General features: G+C 37.7%; 1 protein-coding gene across 1 annotated transcript in view; it reads right to left on the bottom strand.

Annotated features, from left to right (window-relative positions):
* The window catches only part of TENM2 (teneurin transmembrane protein 2), a 1,431,609-nt gene that overhangs the window by 1,288,489 nt on the left and 126,610 nt on the right, over positions 1-16,510 (bottom strand). The gene's annotated exons all lie outside the window — the stretch shown is intronic.

Genomic DNA, 16,510 nt, shown 5'->3' with positions numbered 1-16,510 from the left:
TGGAGAAGCTTTAATTTATAGCTTTGTTATGTGGGATCTTGATCAGTTAGCAAGGAGGTATTGCCTGAACGGACATGGAGAAATCAAATTATAGCATCATTTGAGTTGGTTTCTGTTTTACTTATCAGGAGATGAATTGAAACATCTGTTTTGATAGCAAGTATATTTTGAGACCTTTTGGCATGCTACATTTTGTTTCCAACTTTATTCATGTTTTAGTTTAATAAAGGCTTATTCAAAGTATTAAATAGAAATCTAAATGAAAAAGAGGCAAAAATGAAGAAGTTGCTCTTTTAGAGTTTGAAATATGTGGGGGATATTAACAGGCCTTTGTTTATTTCTTCCCTTGCAACCATAAATTTCCTCTTGAAGGCAACAAGACAGTATTCATATAGTTAGAAAGGTCTGTTAGTGAAGGATGCAGGCAAAAGGATAATCAAATAATTTAAAGCATCTAAGGAATCAACTGAAAGTAACTTGGCCTAAAAATCAGGCCTTTGTAAGGTTTTAATGAAAGAATACATAATGCAAGTATGGGTTATTTCATTGTATATCTTATAACTTTAAGTAAAAGAACATCAGAATTGTGTATTCAGGGACCAAAATTAGCTCTTTAGGCACCACAAAAGAAAGGACTGCTATGCTCATTTTTTCCAATGAGGAACTGACACACAGAGAGATTAAGGCCCCAATTCAGCAAGGTATGTAAGCACTTGCCCAACTTTAAGCATGTATGTGCACACTGCTGGGAGAAGAGGAGTTTGATATTTCAGTCTAAAAGAGGTTGGTTCACATCTAACAGTCACTTGGCTTGCTGCAGAAGGAAAAAGGCCTTTCTGGCCAATGTCCCTATCTTGCTTCTGGGAGCAGTGTAGAGCCCAGGACAGCTTCTGGGCAGCCTGGTAGTCAGCCCCTTAGAGCTCCCTCTTATTCTGCCATCCTCCTCAGTGACAGCAAGCAGAGCTTCATGCCCCCTATAGCTTTCTGATGTTACCAGAACCTCTCACATCAGATAGACTTTGAACTTTATTGATGGCCTCGGTGATTGGCTCTTTACATGTTTCGGTTATATTTATATAACCACATACATTCTTAATATTGATAGTTGCACCGTTTGGGCTAAACTCTGCTTTCTAATGCATGCATGAGACTCTCATTGACTTCTGTGAGAGCTACCTGTAGGTAACAACTCAGGCACAATTTGGCCTACGATGTGACACATTTGATAGATATATTCTCTTCAGCACAACACTAATCTATGGCTCTGACTCTGCAAACTATTACCTGAAGAGTCCCATTGGAGTCCATAGGACTACTGACATAAAAATGAGAGAAAAGGAGTACTTGTGGCACCTTAGAGACTAACCAATTTATTTGAGCATAAGCTTTCGTGAGCTACAGCTCACTTCATCGGATGCATCCACAAGTACTCCTTTTCTTTTTGCGAATACAGATTAACACGGCCGCTACTCTGAAACCTGTCAAAAATGAGAGAGGATCTGCACTACAGGGTCCTATATCTTTATAGTGCACTTGCACATCACTTTCTTCTCAGACTAGCCTTGAGAGATCACCCTCTCTTTTGCACGAACATAAAGCTAATTAATTTCCTCTGGGCCTCAGGAGGTACTAGAGCCAGCAAGAGGAGGGAGAGAGAGCACATATGATAGATCAGCACTCTTATACCTCATTTGCTTTTTCTTTTCTTAAAAAGAGTATTCGGCTGCCATTCAGCATGACAGAGAAGCAGCAAAAATGGGTTACTTTGGTTCTTGGATCTCACATCTCCTGGCTGGGATGATGAGGAGAGGTCTTACTTAACTATTATTTTGTAGTGTGCAATCATCAAATTTTAGAATATAACCTACAGAAAATGAGCCAAGTATTGTAGTGTTTAAAAATTCCTAGTGATCCCCTCTTCTAGGCTTCTCAAAGCATCCTCCCTACTCTGTGTCTATCTTACTTAGACTGTAAGCCAAGCATATTGTTGGGGCTTATCAAATAATGAATATTATTATTTATGGATCTGACAACATAAGGTAATTGTCACACATTTACAAATCTTTAATACCCTTTTAAGAAGCATGACAGAGTTTAAAAGAAGCATAGTGTTTAAAAGAAGCATAGTAAAAGAAGCATAGAAGTGTTTTGGTTTTAGAAACTGATAGCTGAACATCATGTGTCAGTACAAAAGGGAAACAAGACCAGTTGAGAAACACGTTTCATATCAGTAATAGAGAAAATGTTCTTCCAGATGAGATTTGACCACAAAGCAGATGTCACATGTTGTGCAGACCACTAATGAAACAAAAAAGCTATTTTAAAACAGTGGTAATCTGACACTAAATCAAGCAAACCCAAATTTTGTGTGCAGAGTTTTAAATGTAGTCAGTCATCTACCGTTAATGACATCAAGTAGACTTTACATAATTTTGCATTCAAAACTGCGCCCATATTTCAGTCAACAACTTATTGATATAAAACAGGAGGCAGGGTTAACTCTAAATTTCTTTGCTTTGGGAGGATATTAAAGCTATACAAAATGTCATTATAATATAGTGATTGCATTTAACAGTCATGTAATTTGTAACATATCTCTTATGAGAAAGAAGAGTGATTGTATTTTTTCCATGACAAGATACCTTTCTACGTACTGTAACTGCAATAATGTTTTGTAATACTCTTATTTGGCCAAACCTTGAAGTCCTATACGTAGGGCCCAATTCCTCAATCATAATATTCATTTGTGTAAGGAATAAGGGTTGCAGGATCAGTTTCTTAATTCTAATTCAAATATAACTCCCATTGACTTGAAGTAATGAATGACTAAGTACTGAACAAGAACATCAGGATTTGGCCCATTATGAATATTCTCATTCAGATTTGGTTGCGCTGTTGACACAAGATGTACCACGTTCATATGAGTAAGAAAAAAAGTGGCAACTGCTGCTTCTCACTGTTCATAACTGCCTAGCTGTCTTCCTAGCTCTTACTAGAGTTATGCAAATAACTAAGGTTTGGTTTGGTGGCCAAAATTGAAAAAAAAATAAAAAATCATTTCAGGTTGATGCAAAATGGTTTGGTTTTTTTGTGAAATGACAAAGTTGAACAAATCTAGTTTTGAGTTGAATGAAATGTTTCTTTTGACCTGAAGTTAAAATTTCAAGCCCCTGACAAAAAACCCCCAGAACAACAGATTGCTTCCTACCGCTGGTCCATTCACAAGAAAATATATAAACCAAAAGTCTCCCACTGATTTTGTGCTTTTAAAGAGCACTAACATTTTAACAGCAAAAAATGTTAAATATCAAAGTAATAGATGAACATTCCTTTAAAAGGCAATTTTACTAAATAGCATTGGTATTAATCTTTCTGAACTTTAATTATACCCTTTTGACATATTATCCCTATCTGACCTTTTCTCCAGAAATCCAGTGTATAACTGTAAGAGAGATATGCAAACTCAGCCATGGAAACCAGCACCGATGCATCATTTTACTGCAACAGAACAAATGGGCATAAGGACACAGTGTTGTAGAAAATCACTGTTTTCTAGAATGTCAGCCAGGTTCTAGCCATTGTTCAAGGATTTTCTACCAGCTGCTTTGCCTGACACTTCTGTACTTGCCCACTCCACATCATATAAAGTTTTAATGAACTGTCTAAGGATATAAACTTTAAGATATTGCTGAAGAACTAAACTTTTTGAACTAGAAATGTCCCAGCAACATTTAAAAGCAATTAGTAATGGCATCCCTTAATCGAAGAACCTGGACCTCAGTTGAAAATAGTAAAGGCTGGCAGTTCCAAGATTAAAAAAGTAATGATTCTGCCATTAAGCCACATTTACACCAGTCAATGCCTCAAAGTTTCCAGATTTTTTTAGATCCACTGTGACAGTGCCCCCCATAAGGCTTTATGGAAATATGCTTATGAATGTATATATATGACACAACTAGAATACGTTTTATGCTACATATGCCATGTAACATATCTATGTAAAGGTTATGATCTACTGAATCGATTAATGCTATGTGTGTGCATGTATCATTTTTTGTATTCGAAGTTATGAATATTGGCTGCATACTTGTTTGATTCTAAATAGGTTTTAGTGAAGCAGTTGGTCAGCTTCCTGAGAAAAGACTATTCTCAGTAAGTGCCCAATCAAGAAGACCTTAAGCCAACAATGAATTTGGAGACGCCAATCCACATCTGGGTTTTCCCAGGAATGTGGCTTGGCTGGTAAGGAACTCAGTCATGCATGGACATGTGACTTGCCCAGCTAACTGCAAAACTCCATTTTGTAGCTGGACTTTGCATAGGAGAGAGGAGGGGGTTTCCACCCACAGGAGAAAGTCTATTTAAAGCCCTGGGAGACCCCTCCATTTGGTCTTCAGCTGGCTAAAGAGAGAGCCTCTCCACCCCCAAGGATACCTGAAAGAAACTGGAACAAAGGACAGTAACTACAGGGGGTGTGAGTGATTGTTGGACCCAGACTAGAAGGAGACTAGTCTGTAAAAGAAAGCTTACTGGAACTGGTGAGGTTTTTATCTGTATTCGGTTTTATTACCGTACTAGACATAGACTTGCGTGTTTTATTTTATTTTGCTTGGTAATTCACTTTGTTCTGTCTGTTACTACTTGGAACCACTTAAATCCTACTTTCTGTATTTAATAAAATCACTTTTTACTTATTAATTAACCCAGAGTATGTATTAATTCCTGGCGAGGGGAGGGGGCAAACAGCTGTGCATATCTCTCTGTCAGTGTAAAAGAGGGCAAACAATTTATGAGTTTACCCTGTATAAGTTTTATACAGGGTAAAACAAATTTATTTAGAGTTTGGATCCCATTGGGAGTTGGGCATAGAATCATAGAATATCAGGGTTGGAAGGGACCTCAGGAGGTCATCTAGTCCAACCCCCTGCTCAAAGCAGGACCAATCCCCAACTAAATCATCCCAGCCAGGGCTTCGTCAAGCCTGACCTTAAAAACTTCAAAGGAAGGAGATTCCACCACCTCCCTAGGTAATGCATTCCAGTGCTTCACCTCCTAGTGAAAAAGTTTTTCCTAATGTCCAACCTAAACTTGAGACCATTACTCCTCGTTCTGTCATCTGCTACTACTGAGAACAGTCGAGATCCATCCTCTTTGGAACCCCCTTTCAGGTAGTTGAAAGCAGCTATCAAATCGCCCCTCATTCTTCTCTTCCACAGACTAAACAATCCCAGTTCCCTCAGCCTCCCCTCATAAGTCATGTGTTCCAGTCCCTAATCATTTTTGTTGCCCTCCGTTGGATGTTTTCCAATTTTTCCACATCCTTCTTGTAATGTGGGGCACAAAACTGGACACAGTACTCCAGATGAGGCCTCACCAATGTCGAATAGAGGGGAACGATCACGTCCCTCGATCTGCTGGCAATGCCCCTACTTATACAGCCCAAAATGCCATTGGCCTTCTTGGCAACAAGGGCACACTGTTGACTCATATCCAGCTTCTTGTCCACTGTAACCCGTAGGTCCTTTTCTGTAGAACTGCTGCCTAGCCATTCAGTCCCTAGTCTGTAGCGGTGCATGGGATTCTTCCTTCCTAAGTACAGGACTCTGCACTTGTCCTTGTTGAACCTCATCAGATTTCTTTTGGCCCAATCCTCCAATTTTTCTAGGTCCCTCTGTATCCTATCCCTACCCTCCAGTGTATCTACCTCTCCTCCCAGTTTAGTGTCATCTGCAAACTTGCTGACGGAGCAATCCACGCCATCCTCCAGATCATTAATGAAGATATTGAACAAAACCGGCCCAAGGACTGACCCTTGGGGCACTCCACTTGATACCAGCTGCCAACTAGACATGGAGCCATTGATCACTACCCAATGAGCCCGACAATCTAGCCAGCTTTCTATCCACCTTATAATCCATTCATCCAGCCCATATTCCTTTAACTTGCTGGCAAGAATACTGTGGGAGACGGTGTCAAAAGGCTTTCTAAAGTCAAGGAACAACACGTCCACTGCTTTCCCCTCATCCACAGAGCCAGTTATTTCATCATAGAAGGCAATTAGATTAGTCAGGCATGACTTGCCCTTGGTGAATCCATGCTGACTGTTCTCCTCCACTTTCCTCTAAGTGCTTCAGAACTGATTCCTTGAGGACCTGCTCCATGATTTTTCCAGGGACTGAGGTGAGGCTGACTGGCCTGTAGTTCCCCGGATCTTCCTCGTTACCTTTTTAAAAGATGGGCACTACATTAGCCTTTTTCCAGTCATCCGGGACCTCCCCCGATCTCCATGAGTTTTCAAAGATAATGGCCAATGGCTCTGCAATCACATCCGCCAACTCCTTTAGCACTCTCGGATGCAGTGCATCTGGCCCTATGGACTTGTAGTTGTCCAGCTTTTCTAAATAGTCCCGAACCACTTCTTTCTCCACAGAGGGCTGGTCAGCTCCTCCCCATGCTGTACTGCCCAGTGCAGCAGTCTGGGAGCTGACCTTGTTTGTGAAGACAGAGGCAAAAAAAGCATTGAGTACATTAGCTTTTTCCACATCCTCTGTCACTAGGTTGCCTCCCTCATTCAGTAAGGGGCCCACACTTTCCTTGCCTTTCTTCTTGTTGCTAACATACCTGAAGAAACCCTTCTTGTTACTCTTAACATCTCTTGCTAGCTGCAACTCCAGGTGTGATTTGGCCTTCCTGATTTCACTCCTGCATGCCCGAGCAATATTTTTTTTACTCTTCCCTGGTCATTTGTCCAATCTTCCACTTCTTGTAAGCTTCTTTTTTGTGTTTAAGATCAGCAAGGATTTCACTTTTAAGCCAAGCTCGTCGCCTGCCATATTTACTATTCTTTCTACACATTGGGATGGTTTGTCTCTGTAACCTCAATAAGGATTCTTTAAAATACAGCCAGCTCTGAGTGTTGAAGTACAGTGTTGAAATACAGACATCTGAGTGTTGAAGACAGGAACACTTCTGTGAGCTGCTTTCAGTCAAGCCTACAGCTGTTAGTGGACGTGGTTCAGACCTGAGTCGGGGTTTGCAGCAGGCTAGTGGGCCTGGCTCAAACCAGGCAGGGCCCTGAAGTCTTAAGCTGACAGGGCAGGAAAGCAGGAGCAGAAGTAGTCTTGGTACATCAGTTGGCAGCCTCCAAGTGGGTTTCTGTGATCCAACCCGTCACACCACTGAATAAGCAGAAGTAGATAATTTGGGTGTGTAAGGCTTAGGAAACTTTTTACAGAGAGACAGTGTGGCCTAGTGAATAGCACTCTGGACTGGGACTTAGGGGATATGTTTTTTTTCCCTGGCTTTGTCATTGGCTTGCTCTGTAACCTGGGCATGTCACATCACTGCTCTGTGATTGTTTCCCCAACTTTAAAATGGTGATGATGATACTTCCTCTTTTGTAAAGTGCTTTGAAACCTACAGACAAAAAACTCAACATAAAGCCTGTCATGATCATGATCACAGAGCTAGTGAAAAAATACTCCTGTACAAGATCTGTGATTAATTTATTTTACAGGATAGGTTAGTTGAGTACAAGTTTCCAAAAGATTAATAAATTTTTGCCATCTGCCCTCCCTCTATTCTGAGAACAGAAGAGAATTAAAAATACAGAAGTTTCAGACCACTTTTGGTTAGTGTTGTTCCTTTCATTTTTACTTTTGCTCCATCACCTTTCCCCAAAATTCAGAGGTTTGTCTATGCTTTTATACTGTGTATATTACCATGGTATTTATACATATGGGACAATTAATCACTTTGTGTAGTTGCTTTCTGCAATATTTCTGGATTAAATTTTACTATTCCTAATCACTGTTACTTAGGCCCTGATGCTTTAGTAATGTAAGCTTGTGTGTTATTTTACTCATATGGTTAGTGCCACAGGTAACAATCAGATTACTCAGATGTTTAAAATTAAGTGTTTACGAGAGCTGAACCTTAAATTCCTCAGGGAATGAACTTCCTATATGTTTTTAAAGTATCATTCAAACTTGTGTGCCTTTATAATTTTATTATATGAGCTTTTTTTCTTCTGAATTTCAAAATTCAGTAATACATTTACGGTAATGAAATACACTGGCCCAAAGTCTGCTCTTCATTAGCAACCCTATGATTATAAGGAGGTTAGACAGGTATACCAGAAAGCAGAATCTTGCTCATTCACTAACATTGCATCCAAAAATACTTGCTTTTTATGGTAGCACTATCAATATCTTGTACTTCTATAGCAACTTTTGCCACAAAATCTCAAAGTGTCTTACAAACCTAAATACATATACTGTATTTTTTTTAATAGATCGCGTGGGCCAGAGATTGGATCACAGTAAGATCCCTTTGTGCTGTTCTAGTTGAGAGGTTATAAAGCCGTTGTGAAAAGGTAGCTGAGGATTCCCTGAGTATGTACTTCCTTCAAAATCTAAATTTCCCTGATTGCAGTATGGAGAAAATGACAGGTGGCAGCAACCACCAAAGCTCAATTTATCCTGTTGTTGGATCCCGGGTCTGTCATGTTGCATTATGTGTTTTAACTGGTGCAGTCATATGTGGTACATCACAATGAGACTCTCAAGCTCAAATAATGAAATATATACAAAAGCCCTTTCTTTACTATTTGAAGCATCCACTGTTTCAGGACCATATTTGTTCACACCCATGATCACAAATGGAATGCAACTATTTGTATCTTTAATGACAATTTGTAGGTCTCACTTTTCATTAGCAAATACAAATATCTAGCAGGCATATGTCATCACAGTAACAGTCTGCAAATTTAGGTGCCTAAATTGACTTTAGGCCTCTCTTTCTGAAAATTTGGTCCTGCATTACTGTTGAGGTAACACAGCAGAGTATATTACAAAATAACACAAACTGATACAATAATATACTAAAGATGGGAGCATAATATGAATGCTTCTGTAACCCACACACCTCCTGGGTCTGGTGCTCTGTCCCCTATACTAGCACCGAGACCAATTAGAGATTAATGAGTCCACTACAGGCTTAGCTAAGAGCCATGTAGCTTTTGGATCATACACTAAGCTCCGGAGGTCCCAGGTTTGATCCTGCCCACTGACAATCAGGGTCTGTTGGCGTTACAGTTCCTTGATACTAATCATGTTAGCTTCAAAAGGAGAGGCAATGACAGCTTTTTAGAACTAACATCTTGGCTGATTCAGTCTGAATACCAACACTTGACATTTTTGGAATTAAAAAGCAGCACCTTTCAGTTACAAAGTAATTCTCATATACATATTATTAAAATAAGCATGGCACTGAGATGAAGCCTTGTGAAATCTATGGGTTTCACCGTACTCAAGAAATGTAACATCGTTTAAATACAATAAAAATACTGCTATTCTGTCAGAACACAAAAATCTTCAGAAAAGCATATTTTTTGTAAACTGAAGATATGTATTTTCTCACTCTCCTAAAGACTTCATTTCTTTGTTCATGTTCAACATCGCATTTAGAAACAAGGACATTGCAAATAGTGTGAAGACACAAAATATCATATCTACTTCCACAGTGGTGAAAGTTACCTAGCCACTTTCTGCATGGAACAGTGTTAGCAACTCAGAATGGACACTAGATAAGCATAAATAAATATAAATACCCTATTAGTAATATAGGGAAAATAACGGAGTTGGACTTTGGTTAACCATACAAAAATCTGAATACTTAACCTGAAACAAATGTACTTCATAGCTGGGCCCCAGTCAGCCCAGTCAGTCAATCATATAACTTGTTGAGTAGTATTTGGCAAAATGTTAATTTTGTCAGTATTGGATGGATTTTTGGATTGTAAAGCATTCACAAACCAGTCCTGACTTTGCAAATATGTTTGACATTTGAAAATATTAAATGACCCCTACAGATTAATTGGTAGCACAAGGATGATGGTTTCTTCAAAATATGTGATCCTGGTATTTGAGCTTCAGAACCAGTCCCCTAAATCATATTTGTTTTTCTTTTCCAAGACTGGAAAATGAAAGTTTTGTAAAGTGCAATAATGGATTGAATGCATGCATTCAACAAAATTAAGCAGAAAACTTCCTGAGTTCTTCATCTTTGCAAACTCTAAGCAGCCTTGAATGGGATTCAAATACAAGAGGAATCTTAGTTTCTTTAAATTATTGATAAAATGTAACATTTTTGTTATTCAACCAGCTGTCATGCAGAATCTACATATGCTGGACCAAATTTTGCCTTCAGAACTGTATATACAACTTCCCAAATGTAGATTTCTGAGGACAGAATTTGGCCTATAAACTAAAACAGTCTTCAGAGTTTTGTAGTAGAACCTTCGAAGTGTGATAGACAGGTGGTAAATAGAAATGACAGGAGAAAGATCACAGAAAAGGTATTCTGGACATATTAAAGAAGTTGGTATTAGCAGGGAGGGAGCCTAAGGATACCATTAGAATGACATTCTAAAGATGAGCTTTTATATTTTGAATAAGGTGCAGTGGAAAGAAGGGTGAGGGAAAAATCTCGTTTTCTGACTCAAAACCTTTTCGCACGTCTCTAGTTCCTCAAAAGAAGTCACTTTCCTCCCAAGCTGAAAGAAAAATGTTAGTCTAAACACTCAGAATTAGCAGCTGCAATTAATTACATACTAATTACATAGTATTTTTACTCACATTAGTGTGTATGTGAATTGTGTATGAAAATTTTGTTTTTTATTGATTGTGTAGGTAATAAAAGCTATTCAAAGTGATGTAAAGTCATACCTTTTAGTATTCCTCAGTGGATTAACTCTCTTCTACATTGACTGGTGTCTTAACCAGGGATATTATACCTGGTGACTAGAACTTCAATACTGCAAAGATACAAAAGCTCTTTACAGTAAAATCCAAGACTCTGGTAATTAACATCCAAGTATTTCAATTTTTAAAAAAAAATATTTTTGGGGTGTTTGGGTTGAGCTTTGAGCAAGAAGATTTTAAAAAAGAGAAATTGAAAAAAATATTTTCAGCAGATATATAAGAGTCTTCAGTGTCTCATCTATTGATTTTCCTCAGATGTTTAAATTTACAGTGTGACTTATATTCCATGAAATAGGGTCACTGACATCTGAAAACATACAACAAAAAATATACACTGCATATCCCATGGACTGAAACACATAATTGCCTAATGAAAAGGTTATCCACTGTGTTAAATCCATCACTTACAGAATTTTTTCTTGCTTCTAAGTGAACAAATTTTGCTGTATTTTGAAAGAGAAGCATCTTTATATTGACAGAAAAAGTTCATGGTAATATATTGTTTGACTATCAGTTTAGAGTGTCTATTTTTCTAAAGCAGATTTACATATGAGATTTTGATACAATGTAATATTATCCCTGAATTGGCCATTACAGATGCATCTTCTTTTATTAATAAATTAATAGTTCTCATCTACTCAACATATAGTCCATAAACAAAAACCTATTGCTTCAAAGGTTAAGCAATAAAAAGATGTTACTTATATTAATTAGAGACTGGTCAAACGCAGAACCTCAGATCCAAACCCTTTCAAACTGTGTATGCAATTTTATTATCCAGATCCAGATTTGATAAGTTTTGGTTCCAGGTCAGGAAAGAGTCTACTGCCTATCTTATATTTAGAGACAGGCAAAAATCTCATGAGAACAGCTACATTCACAAAATTTGACTCAAGATGGCAGAAACCTTGCAAGAACAGCTTGTGAAATTTGGGTATCATGCAGTTCAGACTTGAGCCCTCACATGACCTTGAATCAGAAACCAAAATTCAGACTAATTCAGATTCATACCTGAATACCACTACCAAGCCCATCTCTAATGCCAGCTAGGATCAGAAAAGAATAAAGTCCAAATCTTTAAAGGAAGACTTTAACTAAATTTAATAATGCCCAACATAAGAGTTAAAAAAGCCCATAAGTGTCAGACACCTCCCCCTCCACCATAAATCATAACAGTAGCTTAAAAATAATGAAATTTTTAAAATAGTACATTTTGGGTTCTTATTTGCCTTCTGGTTTGAGTCCTTAAGGTTCACATGTTAAAGATTTTCTCCACAATCACAACTTATAGAAATTTACATTTTTAATAAAAGCTGAGATTCTCCTGCTATCACATGACTCCAGGAGCTGGGGCTTTAAGAAAAACACTACATATTGTGAAACTTGCAATAAAATGGTGAGGGTTTGTAATACAGCAACCTGAAGCACAATTTACAGTTTTCTATACAGTAGTTTCTATACTATAATGAAGTTACATAGGTAGATAAGGAATTTATTTCTGCAGATGATGATGAGACTGGGAATTTTTTGGCTCTCTAAGGTGCTGATCTAGCAAACACTTATTCATTTGCCTTATTTTTAGCACAGAAATGCTCTATTAAATGCGAGTAGATCAATTAAGCACATCCTTAAGAGTTTGCAGGATTGGGGTCTAAACACCATCTCTGACAGGTTAATTTTGAGATCACACACACACACACTCTCCCCCCTTCCCCCCGCTTACTGTTACAAACAAATGAGGGGGAAAAACTGTATCTTCACATGATTTAAATTAAGGCAACTGCAGATTTACTATTAATACACTTTCACATTTATTTTGACTGGAAGATTCATCTGATATTGTAATTATTTTGTTCAGGTTTTTTATAAGTAGTATCAAAATATGCTGCCCAAATAGCATAGGTATCTGATTTTTCCCTCTGATTTCCAATTGGTGTATTATTGAAGCCCATAGTGAATGTCTTTAGTCATGTGGTCTGTTTTCATTTCAAATGACAGAGGAAAGCTTTTTGTTTTTAAATCTACATTTATCAGAACCCATTCAAAAGCACTTCATTTTCTTGAGTTTTCTTAAGTTCTTTTCCAATGTATTTCAAAGTGTTGTAAAGAAAAAAGGAACATATCCAACTTTGTTATAGACATGTGGAAGCCAGCAAAGCCTTAAAGACAAGTCAGGAAAGGGAATCAGTTCATTTTAATGGGTATCTGGAAAAAAAGATTTTATCTTTTACTGTACAGCTTTCAAATAAAAGGTTCAGTCAGTCTTTGTGTTCTGCAAGAATTGTCAAAGAATACTAAACAATGTAATTTCATTAATTTATGTCTTTCTCTAACTCTAGAACAACTTTTCAGATGTTAGAGAGACAAGGTGGGTGAGATAATATCTTTTATTGCAGCAACTTCTGTTGGTGAGAGAGACAAGCTTTCGAGCTACACAGAGCTGAAGAAGAGCTAGACCAACATGGCTACAACTACACTGTGTACTTTCAGATGTTGACATGTCTATGGTCAGTAAAATTTGATCCCTGCAAGAATAAAACCTGGCAGAGGCATAGTTCAGATTCTGCTTTGTTCTCAGATAAAAATTGAAGTAATAGGAAGTTAAGAATGAGAGTACATACTGGAAACTTAAGGGTCAAAATAATTACAGTAATATTGTAAATAGTAAAACCCACCATTAACACGACCTCTACACATACATTTACCCTCATAAGTCAGTCAAACATTTAAAAATATATACATTGTGAGATGTAGTCATTATCAACTTTATCTTGACCTTAAAGTTTTTTCTCTAGGAATTTCCTTGATTTTGTTAAACAGTTCTAACATTAAGTTGGAGTGAAAAGGTAAGAGGGAAACAATTCCTCTTTCCTAACCTCTTTAAGGTGGAAAGCCATACTCTGCACTCCTCCTACGATCTATAGAACCAGAGACCATTCTCCTACAGCTCTTAGGAGGTGCACAGTTGTAAGACTACTTGAACATCAATCCCATATTAAGCCTTATGTGGCAAGGTAGGAGTCCATCCAAATTCCCACCCTATGGAATTCTTAGATTTATCAGCCTCCTCAGACCTTCATGATCCTTAAGAAGTTCATTCCCCCCACCCATTTCCATGTGCCTTTGGAGGCTCTATTTGCAGGGTGTTCTAATTCTGGAACCTCTTGTCCAATCTGGCAGAAAAAAAATTGACCTCATCCCTGGAATAAATCTAGCCATTCTGAAGCTTTAAAAAAAAAAAAAGATTTTAGAGGAGGGAAGGAGGGGTAGTTCCCGAATTAGCCTTAGTTATAGTACAAATTTAACTATGGATTGTTGCTGCCACTCCCATATTTTTCACTGAGAAGATTCTTTTTCTTTAGAAGTAGGTAGGTAGGTCACATAGTCATAATAAAGTATGGATATAAGTTTAAGCAAATGAATGAATTCAGTGGAGCCACCCACATGCTTAAGGTTATGGCTGTCCTTAAGTACTTCGCTGAATAAGAGCTATAGAGCTTGAGTCCACGCCTTTTGAAGTCATTGGGAATGCTTCTATCGATTTCAATGGACTTTGGATCAGACCTATACAGAGCAATTACAATATCTGATTCCTGTACTTTATTATGAAGAGACACTTGTACCTGTAGCCTTTTAAATGAACACCATTCCCCTGTGCTTAGCAATAACTCTCAGGAAATGGATTTTTAGGTCAGCAGTCTATTGGAATTTGAATGAGTATTAAACAATGAAACACTGTTTCTTTTAAGGATGGTAGTTCAAACCTTTGTCAGCACAAGTCTACTTTGTCTAGTTAACCACCAGCAGCAACAACAAAATTATACAGGAAATAATTTCGAAATTATGAATGGTCAAATTCTGATTTCCATCCCATCACTGTAAATCCATGGAATTAGTCCACACTTACAGTAGTAAGAAAGATCAGGATTCAGTCCAAAGACTTTTCACGGGTTCCTTTGCCCAAAACGAGTCCTATATAAAAAAACCACGAACAAACGTTTCTTTTTCTCTTGTTCAAGTGTAGCAAACACAATTTTCTGTAGTTAGGCCTCTACCTCCCTCCCTTTTACAACCCGCGTGGTTTATTGTAGGCCCCATCAAAGTGATGCAAGGTTTAAATTAATCAAAGAAAACAATTAATCATGGCGTCAGTGCACGAATTATTGGGCTGTGTATTGAATGATGGCCACTTATGTTGACATGAATGCTATAACAAAATACTTCCAGCAAGCTCACATATACAGCTTGCTGAACACCCCATGAACATACTCTTCCCTAATGCTTCTTTTGTTCATGAACAATGAGCACTTTCTAACCGCAAGTGACTGATCTCTGCTACTATTGTAACCTGGTACAAACTAGGCAAAGAATGAATGTTCACATTGACAGGACAATGGAAAATGTCTTTCACTAGTGTTGTGTAACATTGTGTTACCATGATAGAAAGAGTTGTTCATACTAAGGTTACAAGGAAAGCATACCGGGGATTTATTAGCTTTCAATTTATTATTAAAATTCATGAAGTTTAACTTTAAGACAAAAATGACCAGGGAACTTTGAGTAATAGATTGAAGTGGATGATTAGCTAAGGGGATACAACATTTAATAGCCAAAATAAATTACTATAATTATTTTATTACCTATGCTAACTGATTTCATTGTTTTTATTGAAATAACAGCTCCCAAAAGAATAAAATGTTGCTTCAAAGAATCCCTGCTGCAGGCTTCTCTCGCGGCAATCAAAAACAACAAAAAATAGCTGTCATTAATAATACTCTTAATAACTGTGCTACAGCACTTTGAAAATGCATTCCACATTCGCCTGCACACCTGGACTTGAATATGAAGTTGTCTAGCCACTAAGGGGGTTTAGGTGGAATTAAAATAAATCTGTAAAACACTTATTAAAATAAACATGAATATTTATAGGGAGCAATGCAATTTTTTAAATAGGTTTTTAATAAACAATTGTGTGGTTTGCTGAGAAGTCTTAGAAGCCTTCTAATTTGACCTTAAACCACATACTAAAAATGTACCTATGTGAGAGCTCTCACTTCATGTCTTCTGTATTTAAATTTGGTTTAAATCCTCCATTAAATACTATAGGCTTTTATAGTGATTTTCATAATCTTCTTGGGTTCATTCCTCTTACCTTTTATATCTGATCTGGGTTTGGGTTTGGGTTTAGTTTTAGTTCATGGTTCACTTTTTTATTATAATTATTTCATCTGAACCAGTTACCTGACCCTGGCTATTATGCAATTCATTTAAACCCACCGCCCATTTATATATCACAGTCTCACATCTTATTCCTGCTATTTGCTCCCTACTGGCCTGATCCAAAGCCCACTGAGGTTAATGGAAAGACCCCCATTATCTGCCATGGGCTTTGGATCAGACCCATTCAGTTCAATTCCCCTTCTCCTCTCCCCTATCATCCCCTGCCCCCACTTTTTAAATACCAGGAGGGAGTGGGAGTGCTTAGTGGCTCAATTTGCAGCTAAGATTTTACTGATTCACTGCAGGCCCTCAGGAATCTGATACACATGAAATGAATCACTCACTTTCTTCTTTATGAACATTAACAAACTACCAATGTAACCCTGTATAACTCCACTGTATTAGGAATAGAAGAGCAGAAGTCCACTGTGTCATCCAAGACAGCCAGAAAAGTCCTTAGCCCTGGTCTACACTAGGACTTTAGGTCGAATTTAGCAGCATTAAATCGATGTAAACCTGCACCCGTC

This window comes from Natator depressus, chromosome 8 (assembly GCF_965152275.1).
Source record: "Natator depressus isolate rNatDep1 chromosome 8, rNatDep2.hap1, whole genome shotgun sequence".
In the NCBI taxonomy this organism is placed as follows: domain Eukaryota; kingdom Metazoa; phylum Chordata; order Testudines; family Cheloniidae; genus Natator; species Natator depressus.
This window is presented reverse-complemented; position numbering and strand designations above follow the sequence as displayed.